This window comes from Palaemon carinicauda, chromosome 30 (assembly GCF_036898095.1).
Source record: "Palaemon carinicauda isolate YSFRI2023 chromosome 30, ASM3689809v2, whole genome shotgun sequence".
In the NCBI taxonomy this organism is placed as follows: domain Eukaryota; kingdom Metazoa; phylum Arthropoda; class Malacostraca; order Decapoda; family Palaemonidae; genus Palaemon; species Palaemon carinicauda.
In genome coordinates, this window is record NC_090754.1 from 50,592,171 (window position 1) to 50,603,503 (window position 11,333).

An 11,333-nucleotide genomic window follows, 5' to 3' on the forward strand; every position below is an offset into this window, starting at 1 on the left:
TTTTCCTGTGTTCAAATATACTATACTTTGTTTCAATATGACTATGCCTCTTTCTTTCTGAGAGGGTGAGCATGACTGGTCATGAGCCATTCTATCAAGTTGTGAAAGCAATCCTCATTCCTTCTCTATGATCCCAAATACACCCGGCCTACCTGTCTCACTATAAATGAAGTTTTGTTCCTGAGAGAATATAAAATCTGCTTTATTCAGCCTAGTACTGACCTTGATTACCTTTTACTAAGTACTGATAACTTCTTGTACCACTATGTAGATGATGCAAGCTAAATCCATCGAGGGGAGAAGGTAGCTTATAAAAGTTGTAATTTTTAATACATCTACCAGGACTAGAGAAACTAGGGCAAAGTGGAAATGGATATTTCATTCCATCTGCAAAGCTTACTTAAATGTGAAAGCCAACCACTGACCTTTAGCTGGTGAGGTGGGAAAACAGAGGTTACTTGGGCCATCCACCTTTAGTGGGGATTTAGTCTCCTGGGTCTTCTTGCATACTATACTATTTTTTGTTCACTGACAACAGTAGACGATATTTTAGTTGTGTGAGAGAGATGGGAACGCTGCTCAAAATAATGTCCTAACAGTATATACTGAAGGTTAATCCTAAACTTAAATAGCACCAACTGTTGGTTATGTGGGGGATAATTCATGCAAAAATTTCGCACCTAAAGTACATTGAGTATATGATAGAATATAATTATTCAGAAGGGGGCATCAATGAGAGAGCAATAACAAGAGGACTTGGATGGTAATGCCACTCCAGGTACTGTACTGCCTATCACAAGTAATGTATAAACAAAAAAATAAACTCCTCTGTACAATATACATATCCCATTCTTGTTGTCACACTTCATCAGCTGACAGCAGCATCTCGTGCTATTGCATGATCATCAAACATTCAATACCATTAAGAGGGTGAATGTAACAGCGAGTTCCTTTCAGACTTGCAATACCCATGTAAACATCTTACTCTCTTACAGAAGTCAGATGTTATGGCCCAAATTCCAAAAATATATTTCAATTCTTTAATGGAAGAAGTACAAAACAAGAGGGTAGACCATTTATTTTCTATTTACTTTAGAAAAGGAAATTTAAATAGTTCCTTAGACTGAAAATAAAATGAATAGAATTGGTCACTGAAAGTTACCAAAAAGAAGGGTCTTGATTATACCAGCTTCCAAGAAAAATGGGGATGAAAGTTTACAAACATGAGATTAAGATGGCTTAATGGAAAGAGTACGGATTTTAGCAACAGTCAAAAGAATGCTGAGTTTTCTTTGCACAAGCAAGAAAATAGAAGGGCGAACAAAAATTAAATATGCAACTGAAGAGGAGAAAATGTAGATAAGTAAAATTAGAGCATGGAACAAAATCACTTAACAGCTTTAAAAATACAATTGAAACAGGAACTTAAAAAAATCCTTACAAAATTATCCTTAATACATATACAGTAATGTATATGAACATCAGATGTTTTGACAAAAACTTTGATATTTTCAATATTAAACTTACCCGATAATCATGTAGCTGTCAACTCTGTTGCCCGACAGAATTCTATGGAGGGATACGCCAGCTATCACAATACTAGAAGGGGGTGTACTTACCAGCGCCACCTGTGGCCAGGTACTCAAGTACTTCTTGTTGACACCTCCTCAATTATTCCTCTGTCGTGCTTCTGACAAGACGTTCTGGGATACGCTTATGTTCTTGGAGTATTTTCACGACTTTGGTGAAGTATTTCTCTTTGATTTCGGCTGTCGCTTTACTGGAAACTTCTATTTTAGCTTAGTTAGCTTTTGGAATTAATTTGATTAATTTTGGTGACGAAGAGAGTATGAACTCTCGTTCACCTTTCAATGGCCGACCCTTCCCTTAGACGGAAGTGTTGGTGTCTAAGAGAGTATAGACTCTTTTTCTTAATTTTGCTTAACAAAAGTTATAGATTTATTTTATATCTCTCCGCCTCTTATAGGCCTCTTCGATTAACTTCCTTTTATTATAAACTTATTAAAATTAATTTTTATATTTGTTTATATTCGACCTTCCTAATAGTAGGCGGTCTTTTCTTGGTACCGAAGTTAATTATCGTGAGCCCGTCATTTCGGTTTTACCTGTTAACATATTATGCTATTTTAAGGTCTTTGAAAGAATTTCTTTGATAGTCTCGTACTTTTTCAAAGTTGAACTAACGTTTTGTTTGTCTCGGCAGTTGTTGACGTTCAGAACGTTTCAACTTGCACTCTATCGTTACGATAGAGAAAGAATGTTCACGGTTTCACATTGCAGTAAGAGTAACCGTGTCTAGCGTTTTGTTCATTCTTTCTTAACTTAATGGTTTTGATCCTAATAAGGAACTTTTCTTTTTGGGAAATATTTCAGTTTTTTCCTTTAACAATAATATGTTTTAACGATATATATGATTGGGCTCTTCTCTCAGGTTCTAAGTCAAGAGAGAGAGAGAGAGAGAGATAGAGACGGAGGGAGAAAGAGGATAAACGTTTCCCTCAAGCCTGCCAGGCGTACGAGTAACGTCGTTATCGTTTTGCTCTTATCCCTAGTCTCTTTAGGGGAAGAAACTAAACGTTTCTAGAGTGATCTAGTGTTTAGTCTCTTTCCAGCCACTGAATTTTCTTTCATTAGATTTTTCTGTTACATTGTAATTCTGTTTTCGCAATTACTAACTTTTGAGAAGGATAGAATTGCGTGTTTCAGGTACAAACCACTTAAAGTTTCGAGTTCAGTGAAATAAGTGCAAACAGAAATCAAAGTGATAAGTGATTAGCGCAAAGTATGTCAGTGTTATGCGTGAGGGTACTTTTGTGCGCGCCAGTCGTCCTCCCAGTCCGGGACCTCTTGCAAGCTCCCAAGCCCAGGGGAGAAGCAATGTCGAAGGATTAAAGGGTTCGGCAGGCCTTGATCTGCGCACAGAAGTATCCTCGGTGGTTGTGGGCGTGTCTTACCGAGACCGTCACTCCCACCCGCAGACGATTGAGCCCTTATTTTGCTCGTCTGCAGAAGAGATTTAGAGGAGAAAATATAGGCAGAGTAACGCTGGTCTCAGGTCTCAAGACCTCTTAAACGTAAGTCCAGACCTATGCCAGACGTACGAAGTAAAGTTCAACAACCCGGATGCAGTCATTGGGTTAGCTCTGACTCTCCTCAGTCATCAGTTTGTCGGGCTGAGAGTGCGCCTACACTCCCCCCGCCTATGCTCGCTCCACCTGATCGCAGTACCACCTGCCAGGCGTACGATGTTGTGGACTCTACTACAGTCCATGCAAGCACAGCTTTCGGACCTGATGCGTGAGTGTCGTGCTGAGAGTGTTGCACCTCCTCCTCCTCCTGCACCGGTGGTGCACCAACCGCCTGCACCCGTTCAGCCTGTGCTGCACCCGCCTGCACCGGTGGTGCATCAACCGGCTGCACCCGTTCAGCCTGTGCTGCACCCGCCTGCACTCGCTGCACCCAGTCGCAGCACTATCTGCCAGGCGTACGATGTTGTGGACTCTACTACAGTCCATGCAAGCACAGCTTTCGGACCTGTTGCGTGAGTGTCGGGCTGAGAGTGTTGCACCTCCACCTGCACCCTTTCAGCCTGTGCTCAACCCGCCTGCACTCGCTGCACCCAGTCGCAGCACCATCTGCCAGGCGTACGATGTTGTGGACTCTACTACAGTCCATGCAAGCACAGCTTTCGGACCTGTTGCGTGAGTGTCGGGCTGAGAGTGTTGCACCTCCACCTGCACCCGTTCAGCCTGTGCTCAACCCGCCTGCACTCGCTGCACCCAGTCGCAGCACCATCTGCCAGGCGTACGATGTTGAACCTCTTTCTGTGTTCGCTGTTCCCAGTGTTGTTCAGCCTCAGCCTTCTTTAAGGCAACCTTTGGTTTGGGATCAGGAGGATTACTCCACTCTTCCTCCTCCTCCCCTGGCTGCTCCACCGGTGGTGCAACTCTCGGTGGAGGTACAACCTCTTCCACCTGTGAGTCAGTCTCCTCAGCTGCTGCACCGAGCTCAACCCGGGCACCCTGATCCTGCGCCTCAGACACCTCTGCTTGCGGGAACTTTACCTTGTTCTGCGCAACCTCGGTCTCTTCACGCTCCACTCATACCACAGGAACAGGAACTTTCTGCACCTTCCACTGTTGTTGTTCCAGCTCGTTCTGACTCTGCTGTTTAGCATACCTTACCTCCATTTTCAAACCATGGCAAAAATATGAATCATGAGTTATGAATGTAAGGTAAACATTATGTTGATTTTTAAACCCCATGCAAGCATGCATAAAGCACTCTAGCACTGGTCATGGAATTTCTGAGAATGTTAAACGCCATGCACACGCTCTGCTTTCCTTACAGCAGGCTCTGCTTACAGCAGGCTCTGCTTACTACATGCTCAGCATTCAGCATGCTCTGCATTCAGCATGCTCTGCATACAACATGCTCTGCATACAGCATGCTCTGCATTCAGCATGCTCTGCATACAACATGCTCTTCATACAGCATGCTCTGCATACAGCATACTCTGCATTCATCATACTCTGCATACCTTACCGCATGCTTCTCAACATATCTTGGGTTGTTGCCAACTCACTAGACTGTCAAGCAGTTTCATAACGTTGCCTTCTAGTCTGCTGCTTTTGCACCAGTGAACCCTCACTCAGAGAACTTAGCTTTTCTAGGATAAGGTCCCTGTAGATGAGAAAGTTCTTTTCTCCCTCCTTCTGATATTCCCTTGAGGACTCTGTCATTTGGAGGGAGCCTTTAGCTGCATAACCTCTTATGGACTTTTATTTAAGCATAACATGCTTACAGGGAAGGTAATGGTTCCACTTCAGCCGCTAATCCCGTCTGTTACCACACCTGCTCCCATAGACCTTGAGCTGTGTTGCATGACATGCAGTCCAAGCTTAGTCCTTGTTAGAGGATTTTTTGTTTACGGAGTCAATGTGTCACGGGGAAGACGTTCAACAACCAACAGAAGGGACTTGTTGTGACGCAGTGCGGCTACCTCAGCAACCCGTTAAGGAGTTGTCTGTACGACCCAGATAGTCTAGACAGATTCGGGTTGTCACTGTACTTCCTCGCTTGCCCATGATTGACAGTTCTCAGACTGTGCAGCAGTATCATGATCTTGTGTCCGGCTCCGTCAGACGACTGGCTTTTAAGAGCTCCCACAAGTCGTCGCTGTCTGGAGATTTTCAAATGGACTATGGTTCTGACCAAGGAACTGGGCCTCCTGGTCAATTTTGAGGAGTCTCAGCTAGTTCCATCCCAGACCATTGTTTCCTTGGGTATGGATCTTCAGAGTCGAGCTTTTCGGACTTGTCCGTCGGCCCCAAGGATCTTCCAAGCCCTAGAATGCATCCAGAGCATGCTGAGAAGGAACCGATGCTTAGTCAGGCAGGGGATGAGTCTAACAGGGACACTTTCATCGCTGGCCCTGTTCATCGAGTTAGGGAGACTCCACCTCCGCCCCCTTCAGTATCATCTAGCTGCTCACTGGATAAAGGACATGACGCTAGAGACGGGCTCAGTTCCTGTTTCCGAAGAGATGAGGTCTACTCTAACGTGGTGGAAGAACAGCATTCTTCTCAAGGAAGGTCTACCTTTGGCTGTTCAGACCCCCGACCACCGTCTCTTCTCGGACGCATCGGACACGGGCTGGGGTGCGACACTGGACGGACAGGAATGCTCGGGAACATGGAATCAGGAGCAAAGGACACTTCACATCTATTGCAAGGAGTTGTTGGCAGTTCATCTGGCCTTGATAAACTTCAAGTCCCTCCAGCTTAACAAGGTGGTGGAGGTGAACTCCGACTACACCACAGCCTTGGCTTACATCTCCAAGCAGAGAGGGACTCATTCGAGGAAGTTGTTCAAGATCGCAAGGGACCTCCTCATTTGGTCAAAGATCGAAAGCTCACGCTGGTAACGAGGCTCATTCAGGGCGATATGAATGTCATGGCAGATCTCCTCAGCCGTAAGGGTCAGGTCTTCCCCACAGAGTGGACCCTTCACAAGAATGTTTGCAGCAGACTTTGGGCCCTGTGGGGTCAGCCAACCATAGTTCTATTCGCTACCTCGATGACCAAGAAGCTCCTCTTGTATTGTTCTCCGATTCCAGACCCAGCAGCAGTTCGCGTGGATGCCTTTCTGCTGGATTGGTCCCATCTCAACCTGTATGCATTCCCGCCGTTCAAGATTGTCAACAGGGTACTTCAGAAGTTCGCCTCTCACAAAGGGACACGGTTGACGTTGGTTGCTCCCCTCTGACCCGCGAGAGAAGGGTTCACCGAGGTACTGCAATGGCTGGTCGACGTTCCCAGGACTCTTCCTCCTAGAGTGGACCTTCTGCGTCAACCTCACGTAAAGAAGGTACACCCAAACCTCCACGCTCTTCGTCTGACTGCCTTCAGACTATCGAAAGTCTCTCAAGAACTAGAGGCTTTTCGAAGGAGGCAGCCAGAACGATTGCCAGAGCAAGGACGACATCCACTCTCAGAGTCTATCAGTCTTAATGGGAAGTCTTCCGAAGCTGGTGCAAGGCCAATGCAGTTTTCCTCAACCAGTACCACTGTAACCCAGATTGCTGACTTCCTGTTACATCTAAGGAACGTAAAATCCCTATCAGCTCCTTCGATCAAGGGTTACAGAAGTATGTTGGCAGCGGTTTTCCGCCACAGAGGCTTGGATCTTTCCTCCAACAAAGATCTACAGGACCTCCTTAGGTCTTTTGAGACCTCAAAGGAACGTCGGTTGTCCACTCCAGGCTGGAATCTAGACGTGGTCCTAAGGTTCCTAATGTCATCAGGATTTGAACCGTTCCAATCAGCCTCTTTTAAGGACCTCACATTAGAAACTCTTTTCCTCGTGTGCTTAGCAACAGGTAAAAGAGTAAGTGAGATCCACGCCTTCAGCAGGAACATAGGTTTCACATCTGAAACGGCTACATGTTCCTTGCGGCTCGGTTTTTTTTTGACTAAAACGAGCTTCCTTCCCGTCCTTGCCCTAAGTCGTTCGAGATCCCAAGCCTGTCCAACATGGTGGGGAACGAACTAGAGAGAGTACTTTGCCCTGTTAGAGCTCTTAAGTACTATCTAAGAAGGTCAAAACCATTACGAGGACAATCAGAAGCCTTATGGTGTGCTATCAAGAAGCCTTCTCTACCAATGTCTAAGAACTCAGTTTCTTACTACATCAGGCTTCTGATTAGAGAAGCAAATTCTCATCTGAAGGAAGAAGACCTTGCTTTGCTGAAGGTAAGGACACATGAAGTGAGAGCTGTGGCTACTTCAGTGGCCTTCAAACAGAACCGTTCTCTGCAGAGTGTTATGGATGCAACCTATTGGAGAAACAAGTCAGTGTTCGCATCATTCCATCTCAAAGATGTCCAGTCTCTTTACGAGTACTGCTACACCCTGGGTCCATTCGTAACAACGAATGCAGTAGTAGGCGAGGGCTCAGCCACTACATTCCCATAATTCCATAACTTTTTAACCTTTCTCTTGAATACTTTTTATGGGTTGTTCGGTCGGCTAAGAAGCCTTCCACATCCTTGTTGATTTGGCGGGTGGTCAATTCTTTCTTGAGAAGCGCCGAGGTTAAAGGTTGTGATGAGGTCCTTTAGTATGGGTTGCAGCCCTGTATACTTTAGCACCTTTGGGTTGATTCAGCCTCCAAGAGGAACGCTGCGCTCAGTAAGGAAGACGAACTTAATAAAGAGACAGAGTAACGGTTCAATTCGACTTCCTTACCAGGTACTTATTATTTCATTGTTATTTGAGATAACTGTTATATGAAATATGGGATACTTAGCTATCCTTTAATCTTGTACACTGGTTTTCACCCACCCCCCTGGGTGTGAATCAGCTACATGATTATCGGGTAAGTTTAATATTGAAAAATGTTATTTTTATTAGTAAAATAAATTTTTGAATATACTTACCCGATAATCATGATTTAATTGACCCTCCCTTCCTCCCCATAGAGAACCAGTGGGACCGAGGAATAATTGAGAAGGTGTCAACAAGAAGTACTTGAGTACCTGGCCACAGGTGGCGCTGGTAAGTACACCCCCTTCTAGTATTGTGATAGCTGGCGTATCCCTCCATAGAATTCTGTCGGGCAACAGAGTTGACAGCTACATGATTATCGGGTAAGTATATTCAAAAATTTATTTTACTAATAAAAATAACATATTACGTTAACATGCCATAAAAAAAAAAGGGAAGAAACAAGAAACATGAGCAGTAAACATACATTAGCATGTTACAAGTACAAGGTCACTAATAAGGAAAGCAGCACAGTATGGCAAAGAAACCAATAAGTACTGTACAGTAAATAAACAATTAAAGGGAAAAGCAAAAATTAAAACAAATTAAGATGCATACCAAAGTGGAATAACAAGTAAAAGATAAACTATGAAACAAAACTAAAGTCAACCTCTTCCGCTAAGAAGCACTTGTACCAAATTTGACGTAAAAGTTTTGCTAACTATTAGAATCAACTGAATTCCTAGTACAGTGCAGCCTGGGCGGATATGATTGCACAGATGGTCAGAATTATATCAAATCTCACTCGACATGCAAAATAAGCTCATAAAACAACTTTACTACACTAATATCCAAATCAAGGATAAAGAATATGATATAGGCAAAGATTTTGTCCAACAATTCAAGAAGAGAGTCATGTTTATGAAGACCAGACAGGATAACAATATTCAAAACATGGCAGAATAAAAAAAATATTGAAAAACATCCTTGGGATAGACATGTCTTTGAAATTCTTGAAAGACTTTCTCAATAATGGATTTTTTATGCAACTAAAGAAACATCAGAGCTTCTCAAAAGTGAATTTGAAATCAAGAAGTAAACCTGAATTTTTTTTAAAACCTTCATATAGTTAAAGAATTATCACCAATGATATACTATGGGTCGGGGAGTTTATGTCCTATAGATAATAAAAACCATACTTTGAGTTTTATTAAGGTTTCTTAGTTATGTTTTCAAGAGGATAGTAAATATGTGTTTTTTTTTCTTTAAACCCCATAATTTGCACACACACTAATTTAGCAATACAGTACAGTGTCTGCCAAGATATTCAGCCTCCACAGTTCTACATACAGATGGAATCCATACAAAGAATAGCATCATCTAAATAAGCAATAATATCCATTTTAAAAACTCAACCTAAATATGTATGTATATTATGAAAGGAAATGGGCCAAGAGATAACATTCTTATAGTCACTATGGTACCGTACCATCAACAACTCTCTATTCTTTTAGTCAAAAATTCAGTTACAATGCCAAAAAATTATCTAATGATTCACCAATTCCCATCCATTTCTTTAAAAACAATGTGCTCATGATTAACACAGTCGAAAGTAACATCAAAGTCAAGACCAATTACAGTGTATTATATTATTACTAGCCAAATTACAACCCTAGTTGGAGATCGTAAGAATATCATAACAAGAACAAAAGCCCTAGCAAAAGCCTACAAACTAGCAAATAGATTATTAATTCAGTAATAGGTTTTAACATGTTTTACCAACATACCATATATTAAAAGAACCTAAATAATATGCGTGTTGCATAAATTGTGTGATTATTGGCCGAGGAACACTGAAAAAAATAAATAAAAGGAGTTTAGCTTTAGGAAAACTGAAATGGGGCACACTATGTTTCTCATTGTTCTGTTTGCTGCCTAATGCATAATCCAAAGGGATTTCCTTTCTCTTTGAATGGTAAGTGACAGACACAACTCTGGTTTAAGCAAAGGAAGAACTATTTAGTCTACCCCAAAGCATGCAGATTTGAGGGTTGCTCTTGAGCTTTACCAGTAGTTACTTTTGCTATCATAATGTATTTAATGAAGCATTAACTCTGGGCAACAGATATTTGTTAAAAATGTAATGAGTACTGGATTATCTTGTCTAGCTATCATATAATCAGAAAATCCCTTGCTTTTTGCCAACTCCACACTTGTCAATAACCAAGAAATAAAATATACTTTAAGGGTTGAAAATGCGACTAAAAAAATTCTTGGTACATGAGTGTTCTACACAATGCATGTCACCACTTTACTACCATAAAATTCTGTCACACCTGCTATACTGTACCCTACATTTGTGACTTGTTAACAAAGTTTTCAAATTCGGGGGGCAGAACTTAGCCTCGCATGCCGTGTACAATTCTTAAGACGTCACCATACATATAGAGTACATTTTACTTTAGCAGAAAAAGCAGCAGGCTTATTTTACACTTTGCCAGCATTTTTCATATTGAGCTAACTAGCATAGCATAGATATTACATACTTACGACTAATTCACAAATTGATAATGAATACTTGGCAACACTTGTCAGCATTAAGGCATAAATGGAAATAGAGGGGCATGCAAGAAAAGTTGTTCGACTTAAAAAATGGATATGTAGATAAGAATGACAGGTCTAGATGATTTGAGGGTAGATCCACTATCACTATGGACAATTTTCTTTTACTTATAATTCCTTTTGAGTTTAAACACAAACTCCTGGCCAGATATAAGCAAAGATATATTCTAACGTAATTCTAAATGTTGTAGGATAGCCTACAAGGCCAAATTACAATAAAGTTCAATAAAACTGGGATGTTATTGCAGGAATGATGGAATTTCTAACAAACCTTGGTTATAAGGGTTATTGGTATGCTAAGAAATAAAACTGAGAAAGAAATCACCAGAATATACACACGTATGTTTCAATTTCTATCACATAAGTAGGATAGAGGAAAAAATGACACACTTCACTTCCCTGGAGGAGGATTGGCAAATTTTATGTAATCTGAGGAACACTCAGTCTCTCCCAAATATATTTCCCCCATCCCTATACTATAAACCACCTGTTCTCTCATCATAAACACATATGCTAAGTGATTTCCCTGTTACCTATACAGAAAAAAAATATTCCATTTTTCATCATCCATTGTTCACAATTCCTTTAAACTTTCTTTTACTTACTCTTTCACTTCCCTCATCCTCAATCAGAATTATAAAATTCGCAAACAATGGCCAGCCATTTCACAATACAGTGCCAGTGCATCCACTTGCCATTTTCTTGTCCCTCAACTTTGCAACATCTATGAATTATGATCCTTTCTCTAACTTTTGCATCACTGTATCCATAAATATAACCATAGACATAACAAAACCCTGGCAATTAACTTATTTTAATAGCAAGATAGACACTCTCTGGTCAACCTGTTTAAATTCAATAACTATATTCTTCAAAGATATTAAATTTCCAACTTTAATATATGTTCACCAAACGCTGCTGGAG